The sequence below is a fragment of the Miscanthus floridulus genome, chromosome 5 (assembly GCF_019320115.1).
Source record: "Miscanthus floridulus cultivar M001 chromosome 5, ASM1932011v1, whole genome shotgun sequence".
NCBI lineage: Eukaryota > Viridiplantae > Streptophyta > Magnoliopsida > Poales > Poaceae > Miscanthus > Miscanthus floridulus.
Genome location: NC_089584.1, coordinates 9,168,625 through 9,183,074, shown reverse-complemented (window position 1 = coordinate 9,183,074; position 14,450 = coordinate 9,168,625).

Here is a 14,450-nt window from a genome sequence, read left to right as displayed (position 1 = left end):
ACCTAGTACTAAGAAGAATACAAAAAACCGATGGACGCCATAAACTACTCAGTCCATGGAAAGGTCCTTTTATCAGTCACAAAAGTCATCGGACTAGGCACATAGAAGCTAATAACTGAAGACGGAAAAGAAGTCAACAATACATGGCACATCAGTCAGCTATGAAGATTCTACGCATGAAAACAACTCAAGGGAAAATATGTATACAAGACACAAGAGATCAACGACCATGATCAACAAAGATAGCGCTCATCAACAACATATGTATTATTATGGCTTATCAACAATTCATGATCAATAAAGATGGTCTTTCCACAAAACATATGTCTCGTTATGACTTTCTCTGAAGTTGTCTTTACTAAGCATAATGGCTGAAAAGACGCCTAAGCATATCGGCCGAGAGAAAAATAGCTAAAAACATGCTTGAGCCTGCTGATGAGGGTAGGCCAATAAGCTAACACCCAAACTAAAAAGCAAAATGGCTAAAAAGACGCCTGAGTATACCGGCCAAGAGCAAAATAGCTGAAAACATGCTTGAACCCGCCGATGAGGGTAGCTAATAAGCTAACACCCGAATAAAAAGCAAAATGGCTGAAAAGACGCCTGAGCATACCGGCCGAGAGCAAAATAGCTAAAACATGCTTGAGCCCGCCGATGAGGGTAGCTAATAAGCTAACACCCGAGCAAAAAGCAAAATGACTGAAAAGATACCTGAGCATACCGGCCGAGAGCAAAATAGCTAAAACATGCTTGAGCCCGCCGATGAGGGTAGCTAATAAGCTAACACCCGAAAAAAAGCAAAATGGCTAAAAAGACGCCTGAGCATACCGGCCAAGAGCAAAATAGCTGAAAACATGCTTGAGCCCGCCGATGAGGGTAGCTAATAAGCTAACACCCGAACCAAAAAGAAAAACGACTGAAAATAAGCCTGAACATAAATTAGAGCAATTTCAAGACAAGACCCTCCAGCTCCTTGTTCCAAATAGCAAGAGGCTCGGGGGCTACACTCAGAAGATCCCAAGCCAAGAAGCGCTACATGGTTTCACTCAAGAAAGCACTCGAACAGTGCTTGTTCCTACTCAACAAGACTTGAAAACAAGACAAGGCTTCTAGAGCTCAACCATGAAGCGCTCGGGGGCTTGCCGGTCCTAGGATACTTTTGCAACCAGAGATAGGACCAGATGCCGACCACACTATGAGCTAAGCCAAGAAGAAGAAGCTGGAGATACCCTAAGTCTTTTCAATACTAACAAGAACACAAAGTTTGTCGACACAACGAGCTATATCGAGCTATTTACAAGTCACAGATGAAAGCCAGACAAGTACTCGACAAGTCAAGGAGGTCTATCAAGACATCAATCTACATACTCCGAGTTGTTTCACACGGCGCAGACGAAAGCTAGACAAGTACTCGGCAAAACAAGAAAAATTGTCAAATACAATGATCTACATACAATGAGTGGTTTATACAACGTAGATGAGAATCAGAATAGATAGCTACCCAAAGAAAATTCTGACCAATTGGACAACACATTTAAAAAGTAAGCAAGGATTAGACATCCAGACAAAGAAGACATCAACAAAGATAGAGGATCTTCATTCAAGAAAGAGTATAAGTATTCTGTTACAAAAGCCAGAGCACAAAAGTTGATTACATTCAAGCATTGTCATCAGGAGTGGAAACATCAATATTGCGATTATCTACAATCTTCCTGGCTAAGTCATCGACCTCGGGCTCTAACCTCTCGACAGCATCCAAGTACTCTTGGCTCTCGGCTTCATCGGCAACCTTGGACAAAGGAAAGTCCAGAGAAAGAACCCAGACCTAGGCAAGGACGTTCCTGGTACACAGATGGGCAACCTCTTCATGAACCCCTAGAAACGAGTCGGCACTTAGGGAATAAATTGAGTCCAAGAGTGACCATCATCCGCTGGAGTTCAAAGGTTGGCTACTGACCGAAAAGACTTCCACGAGGCATTCCAGTTATCAGTAGCCGTTGCCAACCTACCAGTCAAGTCTTGAATAGTCTTTTGGGCCTACATAAGATCCATGTCAGCTCCACGCCTAATCAACTTAGCAAGCATGAGTTCTTCTTTAGCTCGAGTAATTACCTCCTCAACTTTGTTGTGGTTAGTGCGGACGAGTGTCTTCATCTCTTCGATACCCTCCGAGAGCTTTTGCTTTTCAACTCGGAGAGCTAGGCGAAGCAACAAAAATAAGTCAGCAAAAAAGGAAGTCAGAATACAGAAGGAAACAAATAGAACCCGCAATACCTTTGCACTCGTTCTTCATGGACTCCACCACAAGCATCCTTCTGCTTCTCCTGCCTCTACCACCCAGGCATGAAGAGCCTTCTCCTCCTTTTCGGTGTGTTTGGTGCTCAGTCTCCAACTTCGGCCCGGAGAAGGTCAAGATCGACCTTCAAGGCTGCTCACCTCAGAAGACAACTTTTTCTCGTTTTCAAATGAGAAAAAGAAGCTAGTATGATCATGAGAGAAGGACTGAGCAAAAAGAGACAAAGAAAAACAAGACATAAGGACTAGAAGAAAAACGAACATCCAAAGAAGGAACTGACAGAAAAACTTACCTGGAGCTTGTCTCCAAAAGAAGTCGTAAGGGTCGACAAGCTTCCCCTAGGCGGTAGTTAGTTCAACAGCCGATGAGTGGCATCAAACTACTGCACCACGTCATCGGCATAAAGGCGGACCACCGGAGGCAAGAGAAGGAGAAGGAGAAGCCTGGCCAAGGCAAAGAAGGCACGACCTAGTGCAATCTCCTAGGAAGCCAAGGCCAATCCCTCAGATGGACCCGCCTGCCATGGCCATGGTCACTTCGCGAGCTGGCAAGTCAGCAGCTACAGACTCTACCCCCCTCACAGCCACCTCGGCGCCCTGTGCATTCTGAGCCCTGAGACTTAGTACGCAAGGGCGCACTAGAGGTCTAACAAGAAGTCGACTGGAGGCTCAGGGAAGATGAAGGCCTGAAAGATGACAAGGAAACCCATCAAAAAAGAATAAGAAAAAAGAAGAACAGAAGCAGAGAAATAAAACCAGAATTCACTCACTCAACTATGTTCTTCCTCATTAAACCAAAAGAAGACCTCGCTGGGGGAACCACAGCAGCAAAAACAGTCCCCGCCACTTCGACGGCAGGAGTGGCATAGCAGGAACCTGGAAGCCCCGAAAGAACTAGGTACCAGAGCTATGGAAGAACTCGGTACCAGAGCTATGGAAGAACCCGGTGCTGGAGCCTCAGAAGAACTGGTACCCGACGACCGCTTACTACAAAGAGATCAAGACCAATGTCAAAACAAAAAAGATTTCAAGTACAGGAAAATAAGAAAACAACTCACCGCCGCATGATAAGGGGTGCATCATCATCCTCATCTTCCTCAGTCTCGACCAAGGCCACCATAGCACTAGCATGAAAAAGGACAAAAGTACTCAGTTAAAGATAGAAACAAACAACAGAAGGACAAAGCGCATTAATGTGCTCACCTAAGAGCATGCTAGCTATAACTTGAGTACCTAGAGAAGTACTCGACTGATGAGCTTTCTTGGCAACGGGCACACCAGAAGAAGAACCAGCCACTGCCCCTCTCTTGCCGGCGCTACGAGTAGCTCGGGGAACTAACGAGGAACATACTCTTCATATACGTCAGAAAATAGCGGAGGAAACACCAGGAAGCGTTACAGCAGGTTTGCGACTTGCTGGTTAAAGAAGCCCCAGCAAGACTACTCCCAGCCCCCATAATGGTAGAGAGGTCGTGAAGGGGAATCGGGTCAACAAAGTTATGCCCCAATGCATGCGAAGAGAATAAGACAAGGAAGATTAAGCGAAAATAGATATAGCAAAAAGAAATACAAAAAGTACCCACACAAAGAGAAAACAACTTACAGCTGGAGGCGGGTTCTTTGCACAGTACTCAGGAGATGGTAAGCGGGACAACGCTTGCTCCCTTCAGCATCTTCTGAAGGCGCTTGAGTACCTCTTCATCGGTCAACTCAAGGGACAGGGACCATGCGTGAAGGATCCTCAGCCCCAGAGTACTCGAAGCCAAAGTTCTCTCGCTCCTTCAGAGGCTAAACACGACAGCGAAGAAAACTCGAGATGATTTCAAAACCGGTCAAGCCCTACTGCTTTAAAGTGCTTATCCGCTCAAGGAACGGCTAGATCGCCTAGAGCTCATCCACCATCAGGGAGTTCTTTTCCCACTAGTCGTTAACCGAGGGACTAGATCCAGATTGTATGGCGAGAGAAGGAATCAAATTGGCAGCATAGAACCAGTCAGCACGCCAATCCCTCACAGAATCAACTAGGTCATAGTCAAAGAACTTGCTTTTAAGACCTTGGCGAAACTGAATCCCGCAGCCGCCAAGAACATTGGTGTCTTCACGGTGGGGTTGAGGCTTCAGACGAAAGAAGTGACGGAAGAGAGAAAGAGAAGGAGGAATTCTAAGGAAAGCTTCATAGAGATGTACGAAAATAGAAAGATGGAGGATGGCATTGGGAGTTAGATGGTTCAGACTAACCCCAAAATAACCAAGAAATTGATGAAGGAAGGCAGAAGCAGGAAGGCAAAGTCTGGCACTGATAAAGGAGACGAAAAGAATAATCTCACCAGGACCTGGAGCAGGGACCTGATGCTCGCTTGGAACTCTCCATTCAACAATGCCCTTGCTCTGGATTAGACCATCGTCGACAAGCTCGCGAAGCTGGTCTTCAATTGTTGTCGAAGCCGGCCAAGCTTTCTGGGCAGTCCTCATGGCCTCTTGGTTCTCGATCATGGAAAGTGATGACTCCTCGTCCACAAAGGTTGCCTGGGACTTGCTCGCTGGCTTTCTTCCTACCCATGTACTAACGGAGGCAAAAAGGCACTAGGGAAAGAGAAGGCTTGGACGGCGACGCTAAAATGGGCGGCGGCAATGGCGACGGTAGAGTTACGAAAGCTAGGGTTTTTCAGGCAAAGGCAGGGTACCAAAGAAAAGGAGGAGAAAGGCCCTTAAATAGATTTTACACCGGTAAAAACGCGGCCCACTAGGCCCGTTTTAACACGGCATGAGGACGCAACGGTCCATTTAACGACGCAAGCGAAAATGACGGACTGGCTCAAATCCACACAACGGTACTAGTTCAACAGACAGATTTCAGACTTATCCATCCAGCACCACGGTGGAATTACCATATCACCACAAAAAGAACTCATCAGCAATAAAGCAAAGAAGGGTTATCTCACAAGGAGCACAACAACCCGGGTCCTTACAGTAAGAACTCAGAAATCTCATCAACAACTGGGATATCAGGAAAATAAAGAATAACAATTCAGAAGACAAGATTCTTTCCGTTATAGCTGATAGAAGATTACACATCTTACAAGACCCAACGAACTCGGTACCACGAAAAGCAAAGTAGCAAAGAGGAACCCGGACACGGCTGGGCTCTGGAACGACTACGTGTTCCAAATTGCTACTCGAAAGGACAAACCACCCTCGGCTACACTGTTTTCTTCAAAGGACAGACGCAGTGCATCCAAGGCAAAAATCAGTAGAATGGCGGGACAACATGGAGCAGAGAAGGCTAGCGGGCATTTGTCTACCCAAGTCTGATGTGATGTTGGATATGTGTTGATCTGCACCGGACAGTCTCAAGACAAGCGACGAGGATCAACCTAGAACTGCCAGATGAAGGAACAAAGCCCACATCACAAGACTTCCTCCAACTACCGCCATGTACATCCTGGTACATTGCTGCTGCGGGATTAGCCTACCTCTAATCCCTATCACAAGACTCCCTCCAGCTATGGCAAGACATACAAGAATTGCAAAATACGCCTGGGGGCTGCTCTACTTCACAAACTACCATATTCACGACTACAGAGACTTTAGAACAAGCAATAAAATGCTCAATGAATCAAAACAGTGCTCCAGAAGGGTATTTATAGACCAAAGGAGCGGTGCACATGGACCAGGAGCACCAACGAAATAAGCCTAACAAAGGACATAGTGAAAAGATAGAATTCAATGAAAGAGGGCTTAGGCGTGAAGGAACAGTACCCGAGGACAAGCATATTCGAAAGGATATACGAACTTAGGGCGACTTCACATCCTAATGAAAAACAAGAGCAGCTCCGGGACTTCCTCCGATCAACAGTCCTAAGGACGCACGATGGAAGGGCCCACTCAAGACTACCTGACAGGTCAACATCTCATGAGCAAGAAGATCAAAATCAAAGGAAATCCACTTTTGAGAGACTGAGACCAAGTGGAAGTCACAACAGAGAAAGTAGAAGAAATCATAGTCAAAACGACCGAGTCGAACAACCAAGAAAGGCCAGAAGCAAGGCGCCTACTCGGACAGCCACACAAAACTACTCTCACCAAGACAACAGTTGGCAAGAAGGGGGCGCTGAATCAAAGTACACAGAAGCCAGAACGCACGATAGATTCCCCTATTTTGCAAATAAATTTGCTTCAATACGACTACCTCATAAGTTCAAGCCATCCAACCACTCTAAGTATGATGGCAAGACCGAACCAAAGCAATGGCTCAGAATTTACTCGCAATCGATTAAATTGGCTAGAGGGGACGATGACATCAAGACCTTGTTCTTTCCCATGGCCCTAGAAACTATGCCACTTCAATGGTTTGACAAATTGAATCTAGGATTAATCAGAAATTGGGAGGACTTGCAAAGAGCTTTCTGTGAAAATTTCGTGGGTATTATTACACACTCAATCACCCACGCAGAGTTAAAAGGACTCAAGCAGAAAGGAGGTGAAAGCCTCAGGAATTACTATCGATGATTTGGTGAACTACGAGCTCAAGTATATGACATCACACAACAAGAAGTAATCGAAGCTTTCTCTCACGAAATCATGGCTAGGTGGCAATTTCAAGACTTCTGCAAAGAAAATCTAAGAAACAACGAAGAATTCAGATGAACAGTGGAAAAGATGATTACTGCAGAGGAGAAGACACGAGAAAGATTCCTAGATAGAAACAACAGAGACAACCCGGACAGGCAAAATCCTTGAAACAACAGACATCAGGAGAGAAAGCGTGGTCCGGACAACACAATAGCAATGGCTGACAAATCAAAGAAGTTTCCAAAACCCAGAAGATATGACGACATTGAGAACATACGTTGCCCCTTGCACCCTAATGGAAAGTACACCATTGGAAATTGCTACACCTTCAACGAAAGATACACAAAGAAAGATAGTAAGGGGAACAATAAAGAAGACAATCAGAAAAAAGAAGATGACAACCATGAAGACAAGAGATTCCAAAAATCTAGAGGGACAGTGGCAGTAATCTTCACTGGGGTTCTAGATTCCAGAAGCAAACATCAAGAAAAGCTAGCGTTACGAACCATCATGGCAGCAGAACCCGCTACACCAAGATATCTCAATTGGTCAGAGTATCCAATCCAATTCTCAAGAGAAGACCAATGGACCAGCATAGGAAACGTAGGCCATTACCCACTGGTTCTAGATCCGACCACTATCGGTATGACTTTTACGAAAGTACTAATCAATGGAGGAGCCGGACTCAACATCATCTTTTCAGAAACACTAAGGAAGATGGGACTACAACTCACCGGGATGATTACACCAACAAGTACACCTTTTTATGGCATAGTTCCCGGCAAGGCAGCCATACCACTCGGGCAAATCACTCTACCAGTTACTTTTGGGACTCCCTCGAACTACTGTATAGAGTTCAAGTTTGAAGTTATAGACTTTGATTCATCATACCACGCAATCCTCGGGTGCCCAGCACTAGCAAAATTCATGGCAATACCACATTATCCGTACCTATTGCTTAAGATGCCTGGACCTAATGGTGTCCTTTCTCTTCGAAGTGACTTGAAGCGCGCCTTCGACTGCGACGTTCAGGCAATCCAAATTGCAGCAAAAGCACAAGCCGACAATGGAAGAAAAGAAATAGCCACTATTGCCGTAGAAATAAGCCAAGAAGAATTAGAGATATCGGCTAAAAAGCCCAGCATCCTCGCACCATCAAAAGAAGCTGACATCAAGCAAGTCGACCTGGGGACTGGCGATCCCTCCAAAACAGCAACCATCAGTGCCCACCTCTCGGCAAAATAGGAACTTGCGCTCACCAACTTTCTTCGAGACAATAAAGATATCTTCATTTGGAAGCCAGCTGACATGCCAGGTGTTCCAAGAGAGTTGGTTGAGCACAGAATTGATATCAATGAAGGCTCCAAGCCCGTAAAGCAACGACTACGACAATTCTCACCCGACAAGAAGGCAGCAATTAAAAAGGAAATTACAAAACTAATGGCAGCTGGATTCATCAGAGAAATCCTCCATCCAGATTGGCTAGCAAACCCAGTTCTGGTACAGAAAAAGAATACGGACGAGTGGCGCATATGTGTCGACTACATAGATCTCAACAAACACTGCCCGAAAGATCCATTCGGGCTACCACACATTGATCAGATAGTGGATTCAACAGCAGGATCTGCCCTATTATCCTTCCTTGATTGCTATTCAGGATATCACCAGATTACATTAAAGGAATAAGACCAGAGCAAGACATCTTTCATCACTCCATTCGGTGCCTACTACTATAAAACCATGTCATTTGGACTAAAAAATGCTGGTGCGACTTACCAAAGAGCTATCCAAACATGCCTCGGTGATCAGATTGGCGAAAACGTAGAAGCATGCGTGGATGATGTAGTGGTAAAAACAAAGAACCTGGATACACTAATCGAAGACCTAAAGCAAACTTTTGAAAACCTGAAAAGATGGAGATGGAAATTGAATCCAAACAAATATGTATTCGGAGTTTGTTTAGGACAACTACTCGGATTCTTGGTCAGTCATCGCGGAATCGAAGCAAGCGCCAAGCAAATTCGAGCCATAACAGAGATGGGCCCTCCTCGAAGTATCAAAGATGTGTAGAAACTAACAGGCTGCATGGCGGCCCTCAATTATTTCATATCAAGACTGGGCGAAAAAGGGTTATCTTTCTTTAAATTGCTAAAGAAGACAGACAAGTTCGAGTGGACAGAAGAAGCCAACAAAGCTTTCAAGAAGCTGAAGGCATATCTCACATCCTCACCCGTTCTCACACCTGCAAGGAGATGCGAGGACATGATGATGTACATTGCGGCAACTTCTACTGTGATCAGCACAGCTATTGTCGTGGAAAGAGAAGAAGAAGGGCTTGTATATAAAGTACAACGCCCCGTATACTACATCAGTGAAGTGCTGTCAGAATAAAAAATCCCGTACCCGCATGTGCAAAAACTACTCTACGCCCTCCTGACCACTTCACGCAAGCTTCACCACTATTTTGAAAGCCACAAGATTACCGTGGTAATAGATTTCCCACTTGGAGACATCCTACACAACAGAGACGCAACAGGACGCATATCTAAGTGGGCAGCTGAACTTGGTGCTCTCAATATCGAATTCACCCCACGGAAAGCAATTAAATCTCAAGCCCTGGCTGATTTTGTGGCCGAATGGATAGAAATTCAACAACCTATGTCAAATATCATCCTTGATCACTGGAAAATGTACTTTGATGGATCACTCAAGCTAGGCGGAGCCGGTGTAGGCGTCCTCCTAGTTTCTCCAGATGAAAAGCAACTCAAGTATGTCCTTCAGATATTATGGCAAACTACGAACAATGAAGCAGAATACAAAGCCCTCATCCACGGGCTACGAGTGGCAATTACCCTTGGAATCAAACGTTTACTCGTTTACAGAGATTTAGCAGTAGTAATCAATCAAGTCAACAAAGATTGGGACTGCACCAAAGAAAACATGGACGCTTACTGTGCTGAAATACGAAAGCTCAAAAAATATTTTCAAGGATTAGAAATCCTACACGTCCTACGCGATTCTAATATTGCGGCAGACGTCCTCGCCAAGCTTGGATCAGACAGGGCGAAGGTCCCACCCGGTGTATTCATAGAGGAGTTATCAGCTCCCTCTATCAAACAACCCGGTGAGATAACCCCTGAAATCTCAGCTAAAGACACCCAGATTTTGGTAATCACCACTTCATGGACCCAAGTTTTTATTGATTACATTAAAAAGAATAAGTTGCTAGCGAAAAAAGAGGAAGCTACCCGAGTTGTTCGCAGAAGTAAGAATTACGTCTTAGTAGGAGACAAACTCTACAGAAGAGCTGCATCATCAGGAGTACTCCTAAAATACATCTCATTTGAGGAAGGCAAAGAGATCCTAGACGAAATACACTCAGGTTGCTGTGTAAATCACGCCGCTTCAAGAACACTAGTCGGTAAAGCATTTCGCACCGGTTACTACTGGCCAACCGCTTTGAAAGACGTAGAAGAACTCGTTAGAAGATGTAAAGGTTGTCAAATGTTCGCAAGACAAGCTCATGTGCCAGCTCACAACCTCATCTGCATCCCACCCGCTTGGCCTTTTGTCCTGCCGGGGGTTAGATCAAGTAGGCCCCCTCAAGAAAGCAAAAGGCAGCTTCGAGTATATCTTCATAGCAATTGACAAGTTCACCAAGTGGATTGAATTCAAACCACTCACAAAATACAGCGCGGCCAAAGTAGTCGAGTTCATCCAAGACATTATGCACCGCTTTGACATGCTCAATCGAATCATCATGGATTTGGGTTCTCCCTTTACAGCCACAGAATTCCAAAGTTGGGCACAGGACTGTGGCTTTAGAATAGATTACGCATCAGTCGCACATCCAGAGGCCAATAGACAAGTCAAAAGGGCAAACGGACTCATACTAGCTGGATTAAAACCAAGATTATATGAAGAACTAATAGACTATGGATCAAAATGGATTGAAGAATTACCCAAGGTTGTATGGGGGCTACAGACTCAAATAAGCAGAGCTACCGGATACTCACCTTTCTTCCTGGTGTACGGATCAGAAGCAGTACTACCCGCAGACTTGATCTGGACGTCACCAAGGATAGAACAATACGACGAAGGAGAAGTAGAACACACCCAAAGATTAGAACTCAATAGTACAGAAGAAGTTAGAGTAAACGCTACCCTTCAATCAGCAACATACCTCCAAGGACTAAGACGCTACTACAACAAGAATATCCAGTCTCGATCATTACAAGTCAGAGACCTAGTACTAAGAAGAATACAAAAAACCGATGGACGCCATAAACTACTCAGTCCATGGAAAGGTCCTTTTATCGTCACAAAAGTCATCGGACTAGGCACATAGAAGCTAATAACTGAAGACGGAAAAGAAGTCAACAATACATGGCACATCAGTCAGCTATGAAGATTCTACGCATGAAAACAACTCAAGGGAAAATATGTATACAAGACACAAGAGATCAACGACCATGATCAACAAAGATAGCGCTCATCAACAACATATGTATTATTATGGCTTATCAACAATTCATGATCAATAAAGATGGTCTTTCCACAAAACATATGTCTCGTTATGACTTTCTCTGAAGTTGTCTTTACTAAGCATAATGGCTGAAAAGACGCCTAAGCATATCGGCCGAGAGAAAAATAGCTAAAAACATGCTTGAGCCTGCTGATGAGGGTGGCCAATAAGCTAACACCCAAACTAAAAAGCAAAATAGCTAAAAAGACGCCTGAGTATACCGGCCAAGAGCAAAATAGCTGAAAACATGCTTGAACCCGCCGATGAGGGTAGCTAATAAGCTAACACCCGAATAAAAAGCAAAATGGCTGAAAAGACGCCTGAGCATACCGGCCGAGAGCAAAATAGCTAAAAACATGCTTGAGCCCGCCGATGAGGGTAGCTAATAAGCTAACACCCGAGCAAAAAGCAAAATGACTGAAAAGATACCTGAGCATACCGGCCGAGAGCAAAATAGCTAAAAACATGCTTGAGCCCGCCGATGAGGGTAGCTAATAAGCTAACACCCGAAAAAAGCAAAATGGCTAAAAAGACGCCTGAGCATACCGGCCAAGAGCAAAATAGCTGAAAACATGCTTGAGCCCGCCGATGAGGGTAGCTAATAAGCTAACACCCGAACCAAAAAGAAAAACGACTGAAAATAAGCCTGAACATAAATTAGAGCAATTTCAAGACAAGACCCTCCAGCTCCTTGTTCCAAATAGCAAGAGGCTCGGGGGCTACACTCAGAAGATCCCAAGCCAAGAAGCGCTACATGGTTTCACTCAAGAAAGCACTCGAACAGTGCTTGTTCCTACTCAACAAGACTTGAAAACAAGACAAGGCTTCTAGAGCTCAACCATGAAGCGCTCGGGGGCTTGCCGGTCCTAGGATACTTTTGCAACCAGAGATAGGACCAGATGCCGACCACACTATGAGCTAAGCCAAGAAGAAGAAGCTGGAGATACCCTAAGTCTTTTCAATACTAACAAGAACACAAAGTTTGTCGACACAACGAGCTATATCGAGCTATTTACAAGTCACAGATGAAAGCCAGACAAGTACTCGACAAGTCAAGGAGGTCTATCAAGACATCAATCTACATACTCCGAGTTGTTTCACACGGCGCAGACGAAAGCTAGACAAGTACTCGGCAAAACAAGAAAAATTGTCAAATACAATGATCTACATACAATGAGTGGTTTATACAACGTAGATGAGAATCAGAATAGATAGCTACCCAAAGAAAATTCTGACCAATTGGACAACACATTTAAAAAGTAAGCAAGGATTAGACATCCAGACAAAGAAGACATCAACAAAGATAGAGGATCTTCATTCAAGAAAGAGTATAAGTATTCTGTTACAAAAGCCAGAGCACAAAAGTTGATTACATTCAAGCATTGGCATCAGGAGTGGAAACATCAATATTGCGATTATCTACAATCTTCCTGGCTAAGTCATCGACCTCGGGCTCTAACCTCTCGACAGCATCCAAGTACTCTTGGCTCTCGGCTTCATCGGCAACCTTGGACAAAGGAAAGTCCAGAGAAAGAACCCAGACCTAGGCAAGGACGTTCCTGGTACACAGATGGGCAACCTCTTCATGAACCCCTAGAAACGAGTCGGCACTTAGGGAATAAATTGAGTCCAAGAGTGACCATCATCCGCTGGAGTTCAAAGGTTGGCTACTGACCGAAAAGACTTCCACGAGGCATTCCAGTTATCAGTAGCCGTTGCCAACCTACCAGTCAAGTCTTGAATAGTCTTTTGGGCCTACATAAGATCCATGTCAGCTCCACGCCTAATCAACTTAGCAAGCACGAGTTCTTCTTTAGCTCGAGTAATTACCTCCTCAACTTTGTTGTGGTTAGTGCGGACGAGTGTCTTCATCTCTTCGATACCCTCCGAGAGCTTTTGCTTTTCAACTCGGAGAGCTAGGCGAAGCAACAAAAATAAGTCAGCAAAAAAGGAAGTCAGAATACAGAAGGAAACAAATAGAACCCGCAATACCTTTGCACTCGTTCTTCATGGACTCCACCACAGCATCCTTCTGCTTCTCTGCCTCTACCACCCAGGCATGAAGAGCCTTCTCCTCCTTTTGGTGTGTTTGGTGCTCAGTCTCCAACTTGGCCCGGAGAAGGTCAAGATCGACCTTCAAGGTGCTTACCTCAGAAGACAACTTTTTCTTGTTTTCAAATGAGAAAAAGAAGCTAGTATGATCATGAGAGAAGGACTGAGCAAAAAGAGACAAAGAAAAACAAGACATAAGGATAGAAGAAAAACGAACATCCAAAGAAGGAACGACAGAAAAACTTACCTGGAGCTTGTCTCCAAAAGAAGTCGTAAGGGTCGACAAGCTTCCCCAGGCGGTAGTTAGTTCAACAGCCGATGAGTGGCATCAAACTACTGCACCACGTCATCGGTATAAGGCGGACCACCGGAGGCAAGAGAAGGAGAAGGAGAAGCCGGCCAAGGCAAAGAAGGCACGACCAGTGCAATCTCCTAGGAAGCCAAGGCCAATCCCTCAGATGGACCCGCTGCCATGGCCATGGTCACTTCGCGAGCTGGCAAGTCAGCAGCTACGGACTCTACCCCCCTCACAGCCACCTCGGCGCCCGTGCATTCTGAGCCCTGAGACTTAGTACGCAAGGGCGCACTAGAGGTCTAACAAGAAGTCGACTGGAGGCTCAGGGAAGATGAAGGCCTGAAAGATGACAAGGAAACCCGTCAAAAAAGAATAAGAAAAAAGAAGAACAGAAGCAGAGAAATAAAACCAGAATTCACTCACTCAACTATGTTCTTCCTCATTAAACCAAAAGAAGACCTCGCTGGGGGAACCACAGCAGCAAAAACGTCCCCGCCACTCGACGGCAGGAGTGGCATAGCAGGAACTGGAGCCCCGAAAGAACTAGGTACCAGAGCTATGGAAGAACTCGGTACCAGAGCTATGGAAGAACCCGGTGCAGGAGCCTCAGAAGAACTGGTACCCGACGACTGCTTACTACAAAGAGATCAAGACCAATGTCAAAACAAAAAAGGTTTCAAGTACAGGAAAATAAGAAAACAACTCACCGCC